The following is a 20,610-nucleotide window of genomic DNA, read 5'->3' as shown; positions in this document are numbered from 1 at the left end:
GGCTGATGCTTAAAACATGACCATAAAATATCTGATCCTTCATTTACAAAGAATTTTGTTAAAATTTTGATGTATTTGAAAAGGTAGCAGAGTGTATCATTGTGTGTCAAGGATGGTCCACTATGGGGAATGAAGCACCAGACAACAGGGAGAGAAAAATGATCCCCCAAGGACGGCGGTACAGGTGGGGCCAGGGAGGAAAATGCAGGGGATGAGCAGAGGTGGTCTACCAGGAAGGAAAGGTTTCCAGTCATAAGGGACTTTTTCAGAGTTTGTCCTAAAGCTGGAGTTGAAACATTTAGTTTGAAGCCTTCAGTACAGTAACTATCAATTCAGTTATATCCAAAAAGAAAAAGTGTCATCACTCATGGTACCAGGGTCTGGGAGCTGGAGAGGTTTAGAGAGGATGGAAGCTCAGTGCTCTTGAATAAACTCATAAACATTTTTTTAAAAAATTAAAAAACAAAATATTTCAGTTCAAGGAAAATTTCAGATTGGCTACATATATATGTATATGCAGACAAATTTAGACCATCATATTCAGATTAATTATACACCACACACACACATGCACACACACACACACACAGACAGAGAGAGAGAGGTGAATTTAGGACTCTAAATCATGGTAATTGGCTAATAATGTTAGTAATAATAAATAGACTTAAATTGTAAGTTAGGGACTCCACTCCAGGGACGATAAAAGGCATTAAAGGCCTACAATTAAACCAGCAAAGATCTCACTTCACTTGTATGAACTAGGTGTGGCCCTGCCCCCAGGCAGTGAAACAGACTCAAGTACCTACCTGTAAGCATAGCTCCGTCGCTTGTCTCTACAATGCAGTCATGTTTGGAGTATTCATAAGATGGTATCTGTAAGGAATTTTAACTCTGAGGAAAGGTCAAAAACAACCTCTGTGCTGTGTTATTATCATCCTGTGAATCACTCAACAGAGTTATAACTAATCCTCCTATGATAAGATTCTGGAACCTCCACCACAACATTGAAAATCTGGACTTGACTTTGGTTGGCTGAAGTTACTCTTTCATTACAACTCATCCATTTTTCTAGTGTGCATCAAAGGTGATTGTTTCACCAATGGCAAACTTTCACAATCTCTTCTTGCTTCCCTCCCCAACTGGCCTCAGGAGTAGAGAAGAACTGGACATAGACAGAGAAAACCTTCTATTCCCAGAGAAGACGGAAACTTCTGAATGCAACTAATCACACGATAGCAACCAAGTGGCTGGAAGCACCAAGAGAATTACAGGAAAGCACATGGGACACAGAAGGTCAACTGGCAAATATGCCTGGCAGACATGGTTTTGCAATCAAGCTAAAAAAAGCTGGAGCTCTCCATTTTAACTAAGAGTTTGCTAAGAGTCCAAGTACTGTTTCTCACTTAGTGGGACTAGGAGGTAGCTAGCTCCAAACTTCTTAGAAATCTTTCCCTCCATTCCCCATCAAAAATATAGGGGTTCTTAACGAAATTAAATATATTAAATCAAATATATGTTGTATATAGTCAAAATGTAAGAATTCAACAATCATTCATTCACATAAGTTTTTATTAATTCAACGACACGTTATTGTAGACCTATTTCATGCTAGACTCTGAATTGGGTATTGGAGATGCAGGAATATACATGATCCTACTGCTAATCATGTTCAATCTAACAGCAGGGACATAAGTAAACAGGTAAGTACAACGCAGAATGGTCATGGCAATGATAAGGCATGTCCAGGACGCATTGGGATAACAAAGGAAAAGCACTCAGGCCTGTGGCTGTGTAGTATATAGGCATGTTTGTATTTACATATGTATGTATGGGCAGGCTGTAGACTGTGGAGGAGGGCAATTCAAAGAAGGCTTCTCAGACCTGGCGATTATTTATCTGTCCTGCAGAAAATGAGCAGAATTTATCCAATCAGAGGGAGCCTGAAGAATGGACAAGGTTGGTAAGCTGTGGATATACAGGTCCAGTGGGGTAAGCAAACAGTTTCAAGACCCTACAGCTGGTTCTGGATGAACAGAACATTCAATGCATGTAGTGCAAATTGGGAGATAAAAGTAAAGAAGAAAGTAAAGAACATATAAAGTGTTTTGCATGCAAAACTAAGGGTTTAGGGTTTTATCCTGATAGTGATAAGGGCTTTTAAATCATTTAAATGTTATTCAGTTGACACAAAGACAAGTTGGAAATTGTCCCTGGAGGCGGCAACCAATTAAGAGGCTACAATCTTTTTCTTTTTTTTTTTTTTTTCCCCTAAGACGGAGTCTCTCTCTATCACCCAGGCTGGATTGCAGTGGCGCAATCTCAGCTCACTGCAAGTTCTGCCTCCCGGGTTCATGCCATTCTCCTGCCTCAGCCTCCCAAGTAGCTGGGACTACAGGCGCTCGCCACCATGCCTGGCTAATTTTTTTGTATTTTTAGTAGAGACAAGGTTTCACCGTGTTAGCCAGGATGGTATCGATCTCCCGACCTCGTGATCTGCCCGCCTCAGCCTCCCAAAGTGCTGGGATTACAAGCGTGAGCCACCGCGCCCAGTCAGGAGGCTACAATCTTAATAGTCTTCATCCAGAGGTGAAGAGAAAGATGCTCAAATGGGAGCAGTCATAGTGGAACTGGTAGGGAGAAGAAAGAGTTGAGAAATATATAGAAAAGTATTTATATAGACAATGTCAGAGAGCTGTTAAAAAAAGGGGGGGGGGTCTAAAATGACTATTACATTGCTGCTTTGGATAACAGAGTTAACGTGTTGCCTTTACCTGAAATGCTAAAAATAATAAAGAATAAAATTTGGAGTCTGAAAATAATGAAGTAGAAATGAAGAGCTGGTGGCATGGGATACAAGGGAGCTGAGATTTCCATGCTGTAGAAGTCTATTGGGGGATCACCAGTATCAAGTACACTTGAAATCAAGTGTGTGCATAAGGCTACTGAAGAGGAGTATATAGAATGAGTAGAGAAAAGGGCTAAAAAGGGAAACTATCGAGAACATCACATTTAGTAAGTAAGTAAACACAGAGGAGTATATGATGAACATTAAGAGGCAAAGTCCAACAGGTAGAAGGAAAACCAGATTAGAGTAGCACTCTTTGAAGCCAAGAGAGTAGTTTCATGGAGGAAGCGGTTAACAATGCCCAACGTTGCCAAGGAGTCAAACAAGACCTTGAAAGAAAAATGTTATTTGGACATTGTAGAGGCCCTTGGGGACCCTTCCCAGAACAGCTTCATGAAAGTGGCAGTATGGATATGGTGGAGGGATACAGAAAGTAAGCTGTAGATGCCTGCAGAAAGCTCCTAATTGTGACTGTATATACTTATCACACACACATACTTGACTGTACACAAATGTTTAATTTCAATGCAGAAGAAGACAGTTATTGTTCAATTGACCCAGGAATTTTGATAAATAAGATGTAGTAGACCACTTCTCAGATTGTTCCTAGTGATGCCTACCTTGTGGTCTTCATGCCTTTGGGTAATTTCCTCTGCTTGAGTGTGGCTGGAATTAGTGACTTGCTCCTCGTCAATAGAATGCTACAAAGGCAACGGGATGTTACTTCTGAGATTCAGTAAATCTCAGAAGAACATGGCTTTCATCTTGGGGGTATTCTCTGTCTCTGCTCCAGCTCTGGGGGAAACAAGCTTTCATGTTATAAAGAGCCCTGTAAACAGGCCTGCATTGCAAGGAACTGGTGTCTTCAGCCAAAAACCAGGGAGAGCCTGAGGCCTGCCAGCAGCCTCATGACTGAATCTGGATATGGATCAGAGGGCTGCAAACAGTCATATGAATGAGCTTGGAAATTGATCCTCCCCTAGCTAAACCTTGAGATGACAGCAGCCTTGGCCAACTCCTCGATTGCAGCTTTGTGAGAGACTCTGAACCAGAGGCACTCAGCTAAGCTACATCTGGATTCCTGACGCCCAGAAATGCTGAGATTGAAAATGTTTGTTGATTTAAGTCACTAAGCTTTGGTGTAATTTGTTACACAGCAATAAGTAACTAACACATAGGATAAACATCAGGTGTTTATGTTCATCAAAATGAATTTTCCTATATTAACGTGTGCCTCCAGCTACAATCTCAGCCATGAGCGATTATAATAACAGGACTTTTTAGGGACACAGCTTACTTCATCGTTTTTTAAATACAAAGTAACAAAAGTCTCCTGCTTAGCCAAAAACCAACAGCAATTACAGAGTTTTTAGTATTTCTTAACACTGCCATCATGCATGTGCTCAATTCATAATTGAAGGCTAGAAATGCAAAAGAGGTCATCATGGTTCATTCATTCCCTGCCAGCCTACGGAACAGAACCCAGCCATTATTTCATTGCCTTCCTAGTGATTAATTCATCACATCTGTCTCTCCTACCCTCTACTTTCCTCAGCTGGCATCTTGTGCTCTCTGTTTACTAGACTCAGAAATGCCATGTCTCCTAATCCTCCAATCCTCATGTATAATCCTGTGCTCAACTCAAATGTTTCTTGATTGTATTGGATGTTATCACATCCTATTGACTGCCTGGAGTTTGCTGCTATCTCCAGAGGGTGTTCATCCTTTTGTAATTAACAGCTTATTTGATTCAATGGTAACAGAGGTCAGGCTGTGTGTATTTTACCATTCTGAGTTTGCAGGGGTATTTGCCCTCCCCTTTGATATCTTTATTTTAATTACTTCTGAGATTTGTGTCTGTATCCGTAGGATGTGGAGTGTCAGTTATTTTAAATATTTCTTTTCTTTTTAATATAGCTTGTGAATACTTCATTCACCCTGGAAAGATGCTATGCCAGGTTTACCAAGCATTTGGTTTCTTTCTTATTTTTTATTTATTTATGTATTTATTTATTTATTTATTTATTTATTTTGGTTCAGCTCCATTTTCCTCTATCCTTAACAACCAAATTTCAGTTTGCATATTTTGATGTAGACGTCACAAAAGGCTAGTTGAATCTCTCCCAGCAGAAGTTAAAATAAATATTGGGAGGTCAAATATATATATTTTGTGTACTCTACATCTTGTTTCTTGGCATGTTCTGAAACATAAAATGCAATATGAGTAAATGTGATTGGCTTTTATAATACTTACCAAAACTTTCTGCAACTACATAAAGAATCTTATAGGTCAGCAAATAGGAAAGACTTCCTTTTAGGTACAAATGATGAAGGTTATTTGAAAATTTAAAAAGAAGAAACAATAGTTCCATGATACCTGTTGTTGGTATCAGTCATTTGGCTTAAGATAATAAATATTCTTCATTAAAAGTTTGCAAGAAAGCAATACCAATATCCATGCAAAATATATACTACAGAAACAATTGCAGCCATCCAAGAAACAAAATGATCTCCCCCTTTATCCCAAAGACAGCAAAATTAAATATGCTTCTAGTTTACTACAGTAACCAGTGCCATATTTTGTCTTCAATAAATTTGGGTTTTGTGTTTGGTAAGGACCAACCTGGTCATTCAAAGATGGGTACACAGATTTGCAAATGGGCATATTTAATTTTGTGATCAATTCATGTGATTATTCTAGAACATCAGGCATCAGAACATCAACTTATCAGTTGACTGAAGCATAGACACTTAAAAGTGGTGGCTGGGCACAGTGTGCCTCATGCCTGTAATCCCAGCACTTTGGGAGGCCTAGGCAGGTGGATCGTGAGGTCAGAAGTTCGAGACCAGCCTGGCCAACATGGTGAAATCCCGTCTCTACAGAAATTAGCTGGGCGTGGTGGCGGGCGCCTGTAATCCCACCTACTCGCGAGGCTGAGGCAGGAGAACCATTTGAACCCAGGAGGCAGAGGTTGCAGTGAGTCAAGATCGCGCCATTGCTCTCCAGCCTGGGCAAGAGGGCAAGAGGGCAAGACTCTGTCTCAAAAAAAAAAAAAAAGAAAGAAACTTAAAAGTGGTGGTGGGGAAACTCAACCAGTTACTTGAAAGAAAAAAAGCCTAAATGTCCAATGTCAGAGAAGGCCACAGCCATGATTCCAGGTAGTTAGGCAAGTAATGAAAAGTTGGCCATGTAGCCCATAAGGGTGATGAATATACAGATATGCTGACTCAGTTTCCCCAATATACCCGAGATGAAGACAGCATAATGACATCTGATTCATATATTCTCATGTAGTAACTTTCTAGGTAGCTGTAGCATTCTCTAGAGGGCCACCTAACTGACTCCTTCTTCCAAAATATTAACTAGATAATAGCAGACACATTTTTATATTCAAATTGCGCCATCAGTAATATAAATGAACTATATTTCCTAATTCCATTAGTTCCCTGGATATTGCTAACATTTTAAAGTAGTCAAATTACATGAAAAACCAATTAAAATGTCTTCTAATTATATAGTGTGATACTGGTGCATCAAAATAATGGAACACATTAGAAAGTCCAGATATAGATTGAAGTTTAAAAGGAATTTAGTATATGATAAAGGAGACGAATTAAGGAGGAACCGAAACTGTTTTTTTAGAGACAGAGTCTTACTCTGTCACCCAGACCGGAAGAATTCAGTGACATGAACATGGCTTCCTGCAGGCTGGACCTCCCCTCCTGAGCTCAAGTGATCCACCTGCCTCAGCCTCCCATGTAGCTAGGACCACAGATGCACACAACCATGCCCAGCTAATAATTGAATTTTTTATAGAGATAGGGTCTTACCAGGTTGCCCAGGATGGTCTTGAACTCCTGGGCTCAAGTAGTCTTCCATTTTTAAAAATAGTTTTGGAAAATTTGAGAAAAATGATGAGTCTCTATGGAGTATTTTCAGATATTATATTAATGGAGAATATCATATCTCACTTCAAGCTACTTGGATTTTCAGATCATTTAAAAGGAAGAACATTTGAGGGCAGATAGGTCAAAGCTTTCTTTTATAGACTAGAAAGCATAGAGATAAAGTGATTTGTCCAAGATAATACAGCAGTGTTGATAGTTCTAGAGTCTAACTCTAGAGTCATGTTGTGGGACACAGAGATCCCAAGCCCGGGGGGCTTTCTTTTGAGCCACACTATTTTCGATGACAGTTATATATCAGGAACTGCTAGGTTTTCTGATTTGGCTAAATACAAAGCAAAAAGGAGAAAATATCTGTTTCACATTTCCCAAAATGAGTTCCTTGAAGCACCAGAAACACTTTGCTAAAAACAAACAAGCAAGAAAACAAAACAAGACTTTCACGATTAAATATGTTGGAGCAAATGCTACATAACTTTCTCCAAGGGTCAGTACACATAAAAACTCTCAGAAGTCCTGCAATAATGAAGTTGGCTTAACTTTATTTAATGTAGCATTTCCCCATTTTCCAAAGATCTCTTTTATATAACATCTATTAATGCTGCAGAGAAGAGCACACTATAGGCAACTGTTCTGGATTTAGGCTAAAGAAAAATAATTGCTGGAAATAAACAAGGGAAGAAAGTAAGGGGTGGGCAGGGGATTAATGTCCTGTTCTTCTTCCCAAACTCTTTGAATAATTGCTTCAATCCTCCATTTTACTCGGTAGTTCCAGGCCTATAATTAGGTGTGTTCTTTTGCCTCTTCCAGTAGCATGGGGCTGAGTAACAGGCCTGCCACCTGTAGTTTGGGACCTGCTGAGGTTCTGAACTGAGCATCCATGGACAGGGAGTGTGTTGGCATCCCCAGCCCTCCAAACATGGGATTTGGAGCTAGTCACAATGACATAGATTTCCCTGAGTCATAGCTTGTTATGCCTCCTCACTATGTTGACTGAAGCCCTTTAAGGCTCTTTACCTCCATTTGATGTATGGTGTGAATTTTATCCAGAATCCCACGTGTTCAGGAACCTCTGTTTCTAGGACTGCAACCTCCTACCAGATTCTTTTCACGTGCCTAACTTCCCTTTAGACATTGGCTAGGGTCTAAATATGAACAAATAACTATCATTAGAACTTATATTTATTGAGCATTTGCTATATGCCAGACATGGTTCTAAATAATTTACATCATATAAAGCATGCCAGTTTCATGCTTTCAATACATACTTTGTGCCAGGTACCAAGCTAAGTAATACAACAAAACTAGAAATGGCTCCTGCTCTCATGAAGCATAAAACATAAGGGGATAAAAAGATGTTATTCAAATAATTATATGCATACAAAATCATAACACAAATGAAGAAATCATCAGAGATAAGTAATATGAAGAAAAAATATAAGGTCCTGTGAAAATATATGTTAGGCATCTGAACAAATTAGGAGGACAGAGATGAGTACTTTGACGGAAAAGTCAAGTTTGAACTGAAATTTAAAGGATGGTGAGCAGCGAAGACAGTACGAGCAAAGGTCTAAGGTGGCTATGGACATGGCACATCCTGGGGAGTGTAAAAGAAGCCATTTGAGGTAGAGCTCAAAGAAGGGAAAGATGACTTCAAAGATCAGAGAGATAGGGTCACATGTTACAGGGATTTCAAGACCATGCTTAGGATTTTATGCTATGAACAATTGGAAGCCACTGCCAAGATAACTTGACACAGATTTTTAAAAAGTATCACTCCTCTATAGAATGAAAAACTAGTTGGAAGAGGATGAGAGGAGATGAAGGAAGATGATGAGAAAACTACTGCATGGCCACGCGACACTGATGCTGGCTTAGGCTAAGTGGAAACTGAGAAATACACATATTCAAGAGATGTTTAGGAGGCAAGATCAACAGAGCTCAGTGATGGATGGGATATGGAGAGTGAAGAGAATGTCCCAAGGATGACTTTTATGTTTGTGGCCTGTGTGCTTGAGTGGATGAGATGTCTCTCATTGAGTACAGTAATCAGGCTATGAAGTACTAGTTGCTGGAAAGAAAATCTCAGGGACTTAACCAAGTAAATATTTATTTCTCATTCACAATACATTAGGGCATTCATTAGGTGGCCATTCATGAATGCCAGATCCTTCTATCTTCTAGGGTCTTGAGAGACTCCTACACTGATCTTTTGCTTTTAGCGATCCAACAAGTGAAGATCTCACGGGAAGTTTTAAGGCCAAGACTGGAGTTGGGGTACTTCTGTTCACACTCAATTCACCATTAATATGTCTCAAGAGAGATGGGAAATAAAGTCTTCCTCCGTGTCCTGGCATTGGTGAGCTTCTAGCCAATCTGCTCCATTGAGATTGAAAACAGTGGAGGTGGATCCGATTTGGGAAGGATGGTAGACATTAAGCCTGTTACCAATATTCTGGTTTTTCTCCCTGTGAGTACATGGTAGAATCGTATTTTTCTGATCATTTGAATTTAGCATGGCACAGTTTGGCCAATGGCATGTGCATAGCAGTAACATGTGTTATTCATGGGATGGAAGTTCTGAAGAACCTAGGTGTGGCCTTCTCCTGCCACAGCAACCAGTGATGTTCCTGATGATGGAGGCTCTGTCCATTGGGGTCCTCAAGTGAGGATGCCTTGGAGCAGAGCCCTCTGCCTATCTAAGATGGGCAGGTAGTACAAGAGAGAAATAAGCTTTCATGGTTTTAAGCATTGAGAGTTTATGGTTGTCTGTAGTTGCAACATTACCTAATGTATCCTTACTGAGAAGGGGTAAGATTATGATTTTTTTTAATATGAAAATTGTGAGGTATCTTTTAAAAATCCAAGACAGGATTTTGAGGAGATCATTAGGTATATGGGTCTAAAACTCATATGTCTGGGTTAAAGGTATACATTTTTATGTCATCAACATATCACTTAATACTCATTCCAATTTTATAAGATGAGTATTATTATTATTATTTTATGTATTAAAGAACCAAGGCTTGGATTAATGCCTAAATTCATTCTAGCCATACTACTAAGGGGCTGAGCCAGGACTGGCTTTCATATTATACTGATAGATAAACGTGGTCATTTGATTTCCTTTCTCTGCAGCTTGCAATCTTGGTGTACTCTCATGAAATAGTTTTTTATACAGACCTGCCTGGCTGCCTTCATTCCTAGAGTACCCTTTCTGGACATAATCCAGAGGGTGGTTGAGAAGCTGGGGAAGCAGATGGGAAGCTGACTGTTCAGCATGTAATCCATATAGTATTTGCGTTATGGCATACATATTAACAGGATAGGTGAGGAGAAGGTGGTTAGAGGGTCAGTGAGCAGCAGGCACCCAGTAGGAACTCTATGTGAGAGTTTACAAATGGGCTAGATCATAACTTCAAGAGTATAAAAGTGAATGGCCATTCCATAAAGAACCACAAACTCTACTCTAGGGGTTTTATTTTTAACTAGTATTGTAAATGTTTTCTGTTTTTGTTTTTTTTTTCCTTTTCTTTTCTCTGTGCAGTGTATTAGGTCAGGTCCATGAATGGCTGGGACTTTTTCTAAGTTGAGGTGCTGATTAAATTGTCTGTGAAAGGTTCATAGTCAATAGTCAAACTGAGGTAGGATTAACCTTGTCTTTGTCTGTCAGAGCAAAGTAATTCCAGTCATTGTACAGGGATGAGACACATATCCTGGGTAATAAGTCAGCCCTCTTTTTCTGTGCAAACTTCCTATAGCTACCCCTTGCTACATTGATTACATTTAAACGTGAACATCCTCTTAACTGATTACTGAAGCAACGGATGGATCACGTGACCTAGACAGATCTCAAAAATGAGAGACCACATGCAAAGGAAATTACGTTTTTACAACATATGGTTGAAGAGGTCAAAGAAAATGTGATGCATTACTTTCAATTTTATCATCAGCAGGACCATCTGGGGCTAGTGGTGGGGCTTGAAGAAGGAAGAAGAAAATAAAGAATCAGGCAAGTGGCCATCTGTAGGAAGAGTGATATAGGTAGAGAGAACAACCAGATCAGAGGAAGGGGTGTACCTGACAAAGTGGAAGAACAAACTCTACTTGACTTCAAGATTTACTATAAATGGTAATCAAGACAATGTGACTGGTAAAAGAATAGAAAAATAGATCAGTAAAACAGAACTGAGAGCCCATAAATAGATACACAAAAATTTAGTCATCTAATCTTTGGCAAAGAAGAAAAAGTAATACAATAGAGAAACAATAGTTTTTTCAAGAAATAATCATAGAACATTTGGACATCCACATGTCAAAAGTGCATCTGTATAGAGATTTTACCCCCACCTGTCACAAAAATTAGCTCAAAAATGGATCATAGACCTAAATGTAAAATGAAAGCTATAAAACTCCTAGAAGATAGCATCGGAGAAAATCTAGATGATGTTGGGATTAGTGATGACGTTTCAGATACATACAACACTAAAGGCACAATACATGAGACATAATTGATAAGTTAGAATTTATTAAAATTTAAAACTTCTGCTCTATGAAAAAAAATGTCAAGAGAATGAGAAGACAAGCCTTAGACTGGGAGGAAACACTTGCAAAAGCTTCATGCAAGTTTCTATTGCCAAGGGTAGACACAGAGAGACACAGTTAGGAAGATATTGTGTAATTCAAGAAAGAAATGCTGAGGGCTTGCAGTAGTATGATAACAACAATGAAGAAGAGAGGTGGCTGGGCACGGTGGCTCACGCCTGTAATCCCAGCACTTTGGGAGGCCAAGGCGGGTGAATCACAAGGTCAGGAGATCGAGACCATCCTGGCTAACATGATGAAACCCCGTCTCTACTAAAAATACAAAAAAAATAGCCAGGCAAGGTGGAGGGCACCTATAGTCCCAGCTACTGGGGAGGCTGAGGCAGGAGAATCGCGTGAACCCGGGAGGCGGAGCTTGTAGTGAGCCGAGATCGCACCACTACACTCCAGCCTGGTCAACAGAGCGAGATTACGTTTCAAAAAAAAAAAAAAAAAAAAAAGAGGTGATTGGATTTGGATTTTATATATAAGTGTGTAGACACAGCCAAAAGGTTTGAATGTGAGGTGTGAAAGAAAAGGAAACATCAAGGAGGACTTCCCAATCTATTTTGTCTTTATTATATGCTAAACTTTTTTTAAAACGTGGTGCTTTGAAAAGCATATGAGTTGTGGAATCAGGAATGTCTGAATGCATTCATGTTATCTCACTCACCAGTTACGTTACCTGTCTGAGTCCCAATAACTTCAATAACCTCATCTGACATGATATAAGAACACCAATATCTCAAGGGTCATGAGTGTCAAACAAGAAAACTATACAATGCATCTAGCTTCATGAACATATTACCATAAAAAGTGAACAAGAATTCAATTCTTTTGACTTTGCCCTATTTTCTAAACCTGATAACAATGGGCCCATTTAAGAGGTGTTCTGTAATTAAATCAAGCTTCCATCTAGTTTTCGGATTTCCAATTTCATAAGATTTTCTTGCGATTCCATGACACCGCATATTCTCACTCACAGGTGGGAATTGAACAATGAGAACACATGGACACAGGAAGGGGAACATCACACTTCGGGGACTGTTGTGAGGTGGGGAGAGGAGGGAGGGATAGCATTGGGAGATATACCTAATGCTAGATGACGAGTTAGTGGGTGCAGCGCACCAGCATGGCACATGTATACATATGTAACTTACCTGCACATTGCGCACATGTACCATAAAACCTAAAGTATAATAATAATAATAATAATAAAATAAAATAAAATAAAAATTTTCTAATTGACATTTTCAGTTTCCTGTGTTCAGTAGAATAGAAAGAGGGAGACACCAAGAATTCACTGCTCGTAGGATGTGAGGTAGAAGTCACAGTCTGACTCCTACAGTTACATACTGTTAGAAATTTGAATTATCTAATTTCATTCTTTCTCTAACATTAGAGAGTCTCATAGGGGATTAAGTTGTGGAGAATTTCCTCACTTTCTTAAAAAAAAGGGGCTTTGGGGAAAACTTTCCATTTTTCTAAATCTTCTCCAACCAGTAGTGTGAAAAAGACAATTTTGTAAATTGAGTTTCTTGGGCATTGTCATAATTTATAAAGTTGATAGAAAGAGATGAAAAAACAGAGGAAAAAGATATATGTTCCATTAATGTAGGTCAAGGCTATGAGAACATACGTGAACAATTATGCTAGACTGAGCAGAAGACACCATAGCACTTCTAAGAAAAGAGGATGCTTCCTCAACCATGAAGTTCCCATAGAGATGCCTACTTAACCCTGGATTGCCATAAAGATTCTGACGCGTTCTTCAAGCAGCTCCTGTTTACCATTCACCTAGGTGGACTTAATCTCTTCTACACTTTCCCAGTTGTTTTGAATACATCAGGCATGAGTCTTCTTACTAACCAGTTGCAAGTAAGAGGTAAAAACCATAAGAAATTCCTGTTTTCTGAGAGATTGTCTAGGTCAAAGTTCACTTTTTCAAGCATTCTGCCACACTAGCCTGCCTCAGTTCTAACCTAAGGTCTTCTCCTGCAGATCCCCAAAGTAGAGAGACTGAATTACAACAATGACCTCGACTTGCATTTACTAGGTATGAAATACAGAAGGTTCACAGTTTCTTCTTTCCTGATTTTCTTCACAGTTTTCTTGTGACACCTCTTCCACCAGCATTATACATAAGGACAAGAAATCCAGCTGTAGGGCCGTATTTGAGGGTTGATTGGTTCTATAAGACTGCTCTCTGCAGCTTTCACAGCTTTGGGTTGATTGTGTCTGGTGTGTGCAGGAGATGTACTCTATGGTTGGGGAGGGCTCCATGCAGCCACCTACCTGTTCTGTAGAATGGAGATAGGTAGCCCTGGAGCTTGAAAATAACTGTAAGAATTTTACCTGCGGGGAAGTCACAGGGCTGTTTAGAAGTTGATGAAATTAAAGAAAGGCCTGAAAAGGCAAAGGAAGGAACATTTTTGGTCCCAGGGGAAAATAAGACCTCTTTAACATGTGCAATGGCATTCCTGGAATGGATTTTTAATCAACAAGAGTTCTCATCTAGTGCAAGAGCCAGCCAACGAATAGACTAACACTACTGACTGACATTATGGCCCATTCGTCGGTTTAAGTTGTCTAAAATTTTCAGCTGCCAGCAAAGGATTAATATTGATTTTCAGGCTGTCTTTGTTAAATACCTGCTAGAGAGTACCACTCTCTTATTCTCCTTGCCAACTCTTCCCCCAGTTGTCACTAGTATTAAAATGAAACCTACCTATTATTAAATCAATCATGCCTGGCAAAACTATTCAAAAAGAAGGGGAGCATCCATCATCTTAAGTGTCAACATAAAGCCTGATTTTTTTTCTTTTACTTGGTCAACCAGGAATTACTGGTGCAATTAACTAAAATTTCTTTACATAACTAATGTAAAACCCGAAAGTAAAATTTCTGTGGGAGGACAATGGGTACATTTCCCCCTGCCCTGTGTTAGTGGATTCTACACCATCAGGTTCAACTAACCTCAGATGGAAAATATTTGAAAAAATAATAAACAATAACAATACAACAACAAAGTATAAAATTTTAAAACCCAATAACAACTATTTACATATCATTCACATTGTATTAAGTATTCTAAGTAATTTAGAGCTGATTTAGAGCACATACAGGAGGATGTGCATAGGTTATATGCAAATATTATGCCATTATATATAAGGAACTTGAGTATCCACAGATTCTGGTATGTGTGCGGTTCCTGGAACCAATCCCCTGCACATAGCAGAGGCAAACTGTATCCTTTTTGCTTTTTCTTTTTCTTTTCTTTTTTTTTTTTTTTTTTTTTAGATGGAGTCTCACTTTGTCACCCAGGTTGGAGTGCAGGGGCACAATCTCAGCTCACTGCAACCTCCACCTCCCAGCTTCAAGCGATTCTCATGCCTCAGACTCCCCAAGTGGCTGGGATTACAGGAGTGCATCACCATGCCTGGCTAATTTTTGTATTTTTTAGTAGAGATGGGGTTTCACCATGTTGGCCAGGCTGGTCTCAAACTCCTGACCTCAAGTGATCGGCCCGCCTCAGCCTCCCAAAGTGCTGAGATTACAGGCGTGAGCCACCATACCCAGCAACTCTATCATTCTGATAGATGAATGAGCATGTTTTTATCTTGGGTTGCTCTCAGCTCAAGCCAGGAGGTTTGGCTGGCATGATATTTGACTAGAAGGCCCAGCTTTTTCACCTGAGCTCCACAAACAGAATGTGTGAGCCTGAGCATAATGCTTTTGGTAACCTTATGACCCTTTTCGGCTCACCTTCTATGTTTTTGCTATATCCTTTTCAATCCCAGAAACATGTCAGCTTTGATATTTCTCATCTCCACATCTTTCCACTGGTTGTCCTTCTAGAACACTCCCAGTCTTGTGCCCCTGGTAAAATTCCTGCTCATTCTCCAAGATTATCCCTTATTTCCTCTGCCAAGCAGCCCCAGGCCAACCTGGGTAAGCTAGTGACAACCTGAAGGTGGCCTCAGTGTCCCTTGTTCAAATCTCACCATATTGAATCACCCACATAAAAGGCTGTGAACATGCCAAGGATGGAAGCTGTTTTCCTCATCATCTTTGAAAGCCCAGCAAGGGACTGTTGAAAAACTGAACAGAGAAGGTACATGATAAATCTTTATTGAATGAATGAATTGAGTGGGTTTTGAAGTACATGATTCCTGTCTGGTTTTCTTGTGTAGAATATGCATTTTCTCAGTGTATTTAAAAGTCAGTAGGGCATAATGGTTAAGACCTCAGGCCATAAAACCAGACTTTCCTGTTTTGAGATCAAAATCTGTCACTTACTAGCTGTGTGATGTTGGGCAAGTACTAAACAGTACTCAAAATATTGCTCCATTTTACCTGAACTTCCTCAATTGTAAACTGAGGGTAATAGTAGCACCAGTGGGGTGGGTGAGTGTGTGGAGTAAACAAAATAATCCATGGAAAGCACTTAGTGTAGTGTCTGGTATGTAGTGAACACCCAGTATTCATTTACATCAGAAAACTTAGATTCATTTTGCTACATGTTTTAGGAACTGCATTCTTCATATTGCCATATTGTGATATGAAGAAATTATACCAGATACTCATGCAGCCAGTATTCCTAAAGGAAGTCCTGCATTCCATTCATTACACCTAATTTTTTTCCTTAAAGCAACAAAATATATTCTTTCAAGAACTTCCTTTTAACAAATATTTCTTGATTACTTATTATGTACCTACCTCACTCTGTGAATGCAAAGGCGAATGATACATTACCCCACCCTGAGGACACAGTTTCCAAAGAGATTGTTACAATATATTAAGTGTTTTAGGAAGCTAGGAAGTTGGGATATAGGTTACCTAACACCTGCTTTCTCTTATATGTGTGCACAAGGAATGTTTATAACTAAGGATTTGCATCATGTGAGCTTTACACTGAAATACCAGTAAATAAATATATAGAGGCATCAATTTAAGACATCCTAATGACTACTGAAATGAACTATAACAAAGAAAATGTACCCTCCTAATAGTTTAACCATCACATTCTATACATCATAAGAATGTTTATGAAAGAATGGTCTGAAAACAAATATTCCCTGTTACTACCTGAGTACCAAAGATATGAAATGCTTTACATAGGATAAATTTAAAGATCCATGGATGTCCTAAGCAAGTTTTACTTTATGTGATAAATTAATGATGCAACTCAATATGAATGGAGTTCAATATGCATTTTTAAAAGGGTTATTATTTCAAATAACAATTAAAACACAGCATGTTTTTCTTCTGACTTTCCCCAGTTTGGGCATTATTCTCTGGCAGTGTCCTAATAGCTACTTGAGGGATTATGGGAATTAGGCAGGCCTGTTTACCCCTTCCTTCCATGAGAGTAATTGTAAATGAGGTAGAGAAAACAAAGACTCTAGGAACATAGTAGCACTTTTCTATCCTACAGATAGTCACTCTACAGAAATAGAGTGTATCTACAAAGAAGCTAAGCAAAATTCTGTCTCAAAACACATTTACCATTAATTTTCATGGTCAAATTAGAAGTATGTTCTTCTAGGACAAAAATCAGGTGTACCTATTAAAAACAATCATACAAAATCTTGCAGACATTTTATTACTAGTCATAGATAATTATTGTGTTCATGTGAGATTCACATTTTAAATATATCAGTATGTTTTAGCTAACAATGAGGACAACATCCAAAACTGGTTTTTAGATGTAAATTCAAAGGAGCAAGGCAGATATTAGTTGAGTGTGATAAACTGAAGTCTGAAAAGTGACCAGCAGTGTTAGCTTGACGCAACTCAGCCTCTGGCTGGAGATGCTGTCTGGGTTTTACACGCTTCCCCAAATCTTGGGGTTCCCTGTGAATCTTCTTGGTTGGCAACCTACTTAGCTGTCCTTTCTCTACCAGAGTATGCATTGGAATGTATTGGTTTTAAGACCTACCTGAAGTGTTTTACTATAATAGAAAAGTGCAATAAGCAGACACTTAAAAATAGGAAAAATGGAAGCTACCCAAAAGTCTGCTCCAGTAAGTTATGACCAGGTAGGTTGCGCCTTTTGCCCCTAAAGGTAAATTTCTAATTTATCCCCATAACATAGTTTCTGTTCTTATTACTTTTGCCCCCAAATAGGATGAGCTGTTGTGAGAGTAAATATGAAAGTTGGAATTCATAATTCATTCACCCTGTGCTTCATCCACTTACCCCAAACCAAAACATAACAATCATTGAGCATCCACCATTCACATTCAACTGCGGTGGAGAGAGAGATGAAAAAACACAATGCCTAACCTCAAGGAGTTTACACACTATTCAGAGAGATAAATACCATAGACAAATAATTATACTATACTGTAAGGCTACATGGGCTAAACCTATACCAAAATCATAAGTATAATAATTAATAACTTATTTAATTTTCAAAATGAACATTTATTGAAACTGTTATCTTCTCCATTTAACAGACAAGGACATTGAGCCTCAGTAAGGTGAGATGACTTGCTCCAGATCACACAGGGTTGAAGCTGAAATTTTAATCTAGAGTCCAGTTCCAGAATCTGTGCTTATAAACTGTGCTGTGCTGTATTTGCTTTAAGAATATAAGGGTCATTTCCTGCTTGAATAATCAAGGAAGGCATGATGGAAAAGTTAGGTATGAATTGCTGGTTAAGATATGGGCTGCCTCAACAATTTCTCAATAGGTGGAATACTATGAACAAAGGCTTAGGGGCCAATATGCCACCCAGTGCTCCAGAGTGATTTGTCTGGTTTGACTGGTATGTAAAACACATGTGGGAAGGTAGCAGGAATATAATATCCAAAAGGTAGATTGGACTCAGATTTTAATAGGATTTGAAAAACTAAAAATTCTGGGGTTGTTTTTCTTAGCATTGGGAAGCTATTATATTATTTTTTCCTCACTGCTATCCCAAAGTCATTCTTTCTGAGTTAAAAATTTATGTGCAAAAAACAGGATAAAATGGGTGTATTAAATACCATAAGAAACAGTGTGCAATCACACCGCTGATACAGCCCACCACTAGCTAGCATAATTAATTTGCAACTCTCGTTCTTAAAATGACTTGTTTAGCAGATATGCCACTTCCATATTTACGCTTTATTATCTTTCCAATTGCTATAGTTACCAATTATCCAAAGTGAGTGGTGAAGTTTCATTTCAAATTTAGTAAGAGAGTAAGTAAACAAATTAAGGTAGATTGAGGAAAGTGTGAACAACCTATCGAGGTGTGTGTGTGGGGAGGGGGTGTTGGGGTGTGTGTGTGTTTGATGGAGTGGACAGAATGTAAACTGATAGGTGCTTTCTGTGAAGCATAGTAGTGTGTTAGTTTGGCTCTGCCAAGAAGCAGATATGAAGACAGGGTTAAGTGGGCAAGGGATTTGTTGAGGGAGAGAATAACATTAGATGGTGAGAGGGAGGAAAAGGAGGTAGAGAGAGCCATCAGTGAGACCATGGTACAGGTCTGACACCTATGAAAGGAGAGAGGGAAGAAAGGAATACAGAGTAGGAAGAGTCATGGGCTGCAATGGAGTTAGTTCCAAGAGTAATTCAGCCAGGTCAATGAGAAGTCCCTGAGTCCAAGTTGCTATGAGCGCTGCATCTTCCTGGAATGGACCTGCCCTGGTACTCACTCGATGTCCAGGCATTGGCTAGGAGTAGCCTGTGAGAAGCATGGCTTTGGTGCAAATATGATAGTGGATCCAGAGGGGCTCTCAGTCAATCATGCTCTGTGATTTGAGTGGTATATTTTCATGGCTACCAAAAGTAGCAATTTTCAAAAATCAGCATTTTGTGTACATATTTGGCTCTTAAAATTATGTTGAATCTAACTAGAAACAGATTTATGGTATCTATTAATCATATCAGTTACATAAGAAATTTGTTGTGTTTCTATATTATCATACAGAATTAAATATTTTTATAACATAAAAATAAGTTAAATATGCAAGTCATTTTTTCCTATTTGCTTTTAGGGGCATCATAAAACCCAAAGACAATTGTTGTGATCATATTTTTACTTCAACACATCTATAGGAAAGAAAGCCTTCCCATCACTAATAGTGACTTCTCTGGCAGCAAGCCTCAGTCATTGCAGCAGGAAAACTGCTTGAATATTATACTGGTATGTGTGGGGTAATTTGAAGCCTACCATCCATCACCATCACCACCAAACCTAATGTATGAGTTGCCTATTCCTTCCCGGGATAGCACACTGCACTACTGAGGATCACTGTTCTATGGAAGTGGTTTTCAAACTTGAGCATGCATAAAAAGAAGAGCGAAGAGGCTTGTTAAATACAGCTCTCTTTCAGCAGGTCTGGGGTACTTACTACTAATGAGCAGTTTTTAGGAAGCATCCTAGATGATTCCATGTATCCAAGTGGGCCACAGAAACATTTGCAAAAACATTACATCGGAGCCATTGTTGACTATCCCTAATCCGTAAGAAGCCAATAGTCATCGAGACCCAATGGAGCAATGCAGCAGAATGGGGGAAGCCCAGGGGGCAGAGTGAGGGCATCACCAGGTGAGGAAAAGCAAGATGGTAAGGCAGAAGGGAATGGGGAAACCCAAACAATGAAGAAATAGATATCATCTATGTATCTATATCTTTCAATTTATCTATATATCCTATTACCAACTTCATCAGGAAAACCTATTTCAGTTTGGTGAATGGAAAGGGAACCAGCCAAAAAATAGTTATCATTTTCATACATCTTAGTATTTTATTTTCCTAAGGACTATCCTCATGAAATATATACATATATTATACATTTACACATATACATATACATATTTGAGTATACACACACTTTGGCTTCTTAGGCCATCTTAGCTTTATTTTAAATATAAAGAAATTGGTGCTGATTCTGCATATCATATGCATTTGACTATACTTCTAAAAAGCAGAAGTCAAGAGCCATGATTATTGTGCAACAGTATCTGCACAATTAGAATATTAGCAATAGTGCAGTTTTACTTTTGTTTTACAGTTTTCAAACTATAAATCAAGTATGAATGCCTGATGGAAAGCTGAGGCTAGCAAATAGATGATAAACCATGTTACCAGGGGAGGTATAGATTCATTTTTAATTTTAGTTTCTATGTTATCCCCAAGCAGCTTTTTTGTATACTGATACAGAAAATAATGCCATCTATATGCTGCACAACAGAAGTGTTGATATGTTTCTGTACCCCTTGGCTTGCATCCCTGTTGTCATCACCCAGCTGATATCATTGTGACATTTTGACATTGCCT

Source organism: Pongo pygmaeus, chromosome 13, assembly GCF_028885625.2.
Source record: "Pongo pygmaeus isolate AG05252 chromosome 13, NHGRI_mPonPyg2-v2.0_pri, whole genome shotgun sequence".
Taxonomy (NCBI): Eukaryota; Metazoa; Chordata; class Mammalia; order Primates; family Hominidae; genus Pongo; species Pongo pygmaeus.
Note: the sequence above shows the minus strand (reverse complement) of the source record.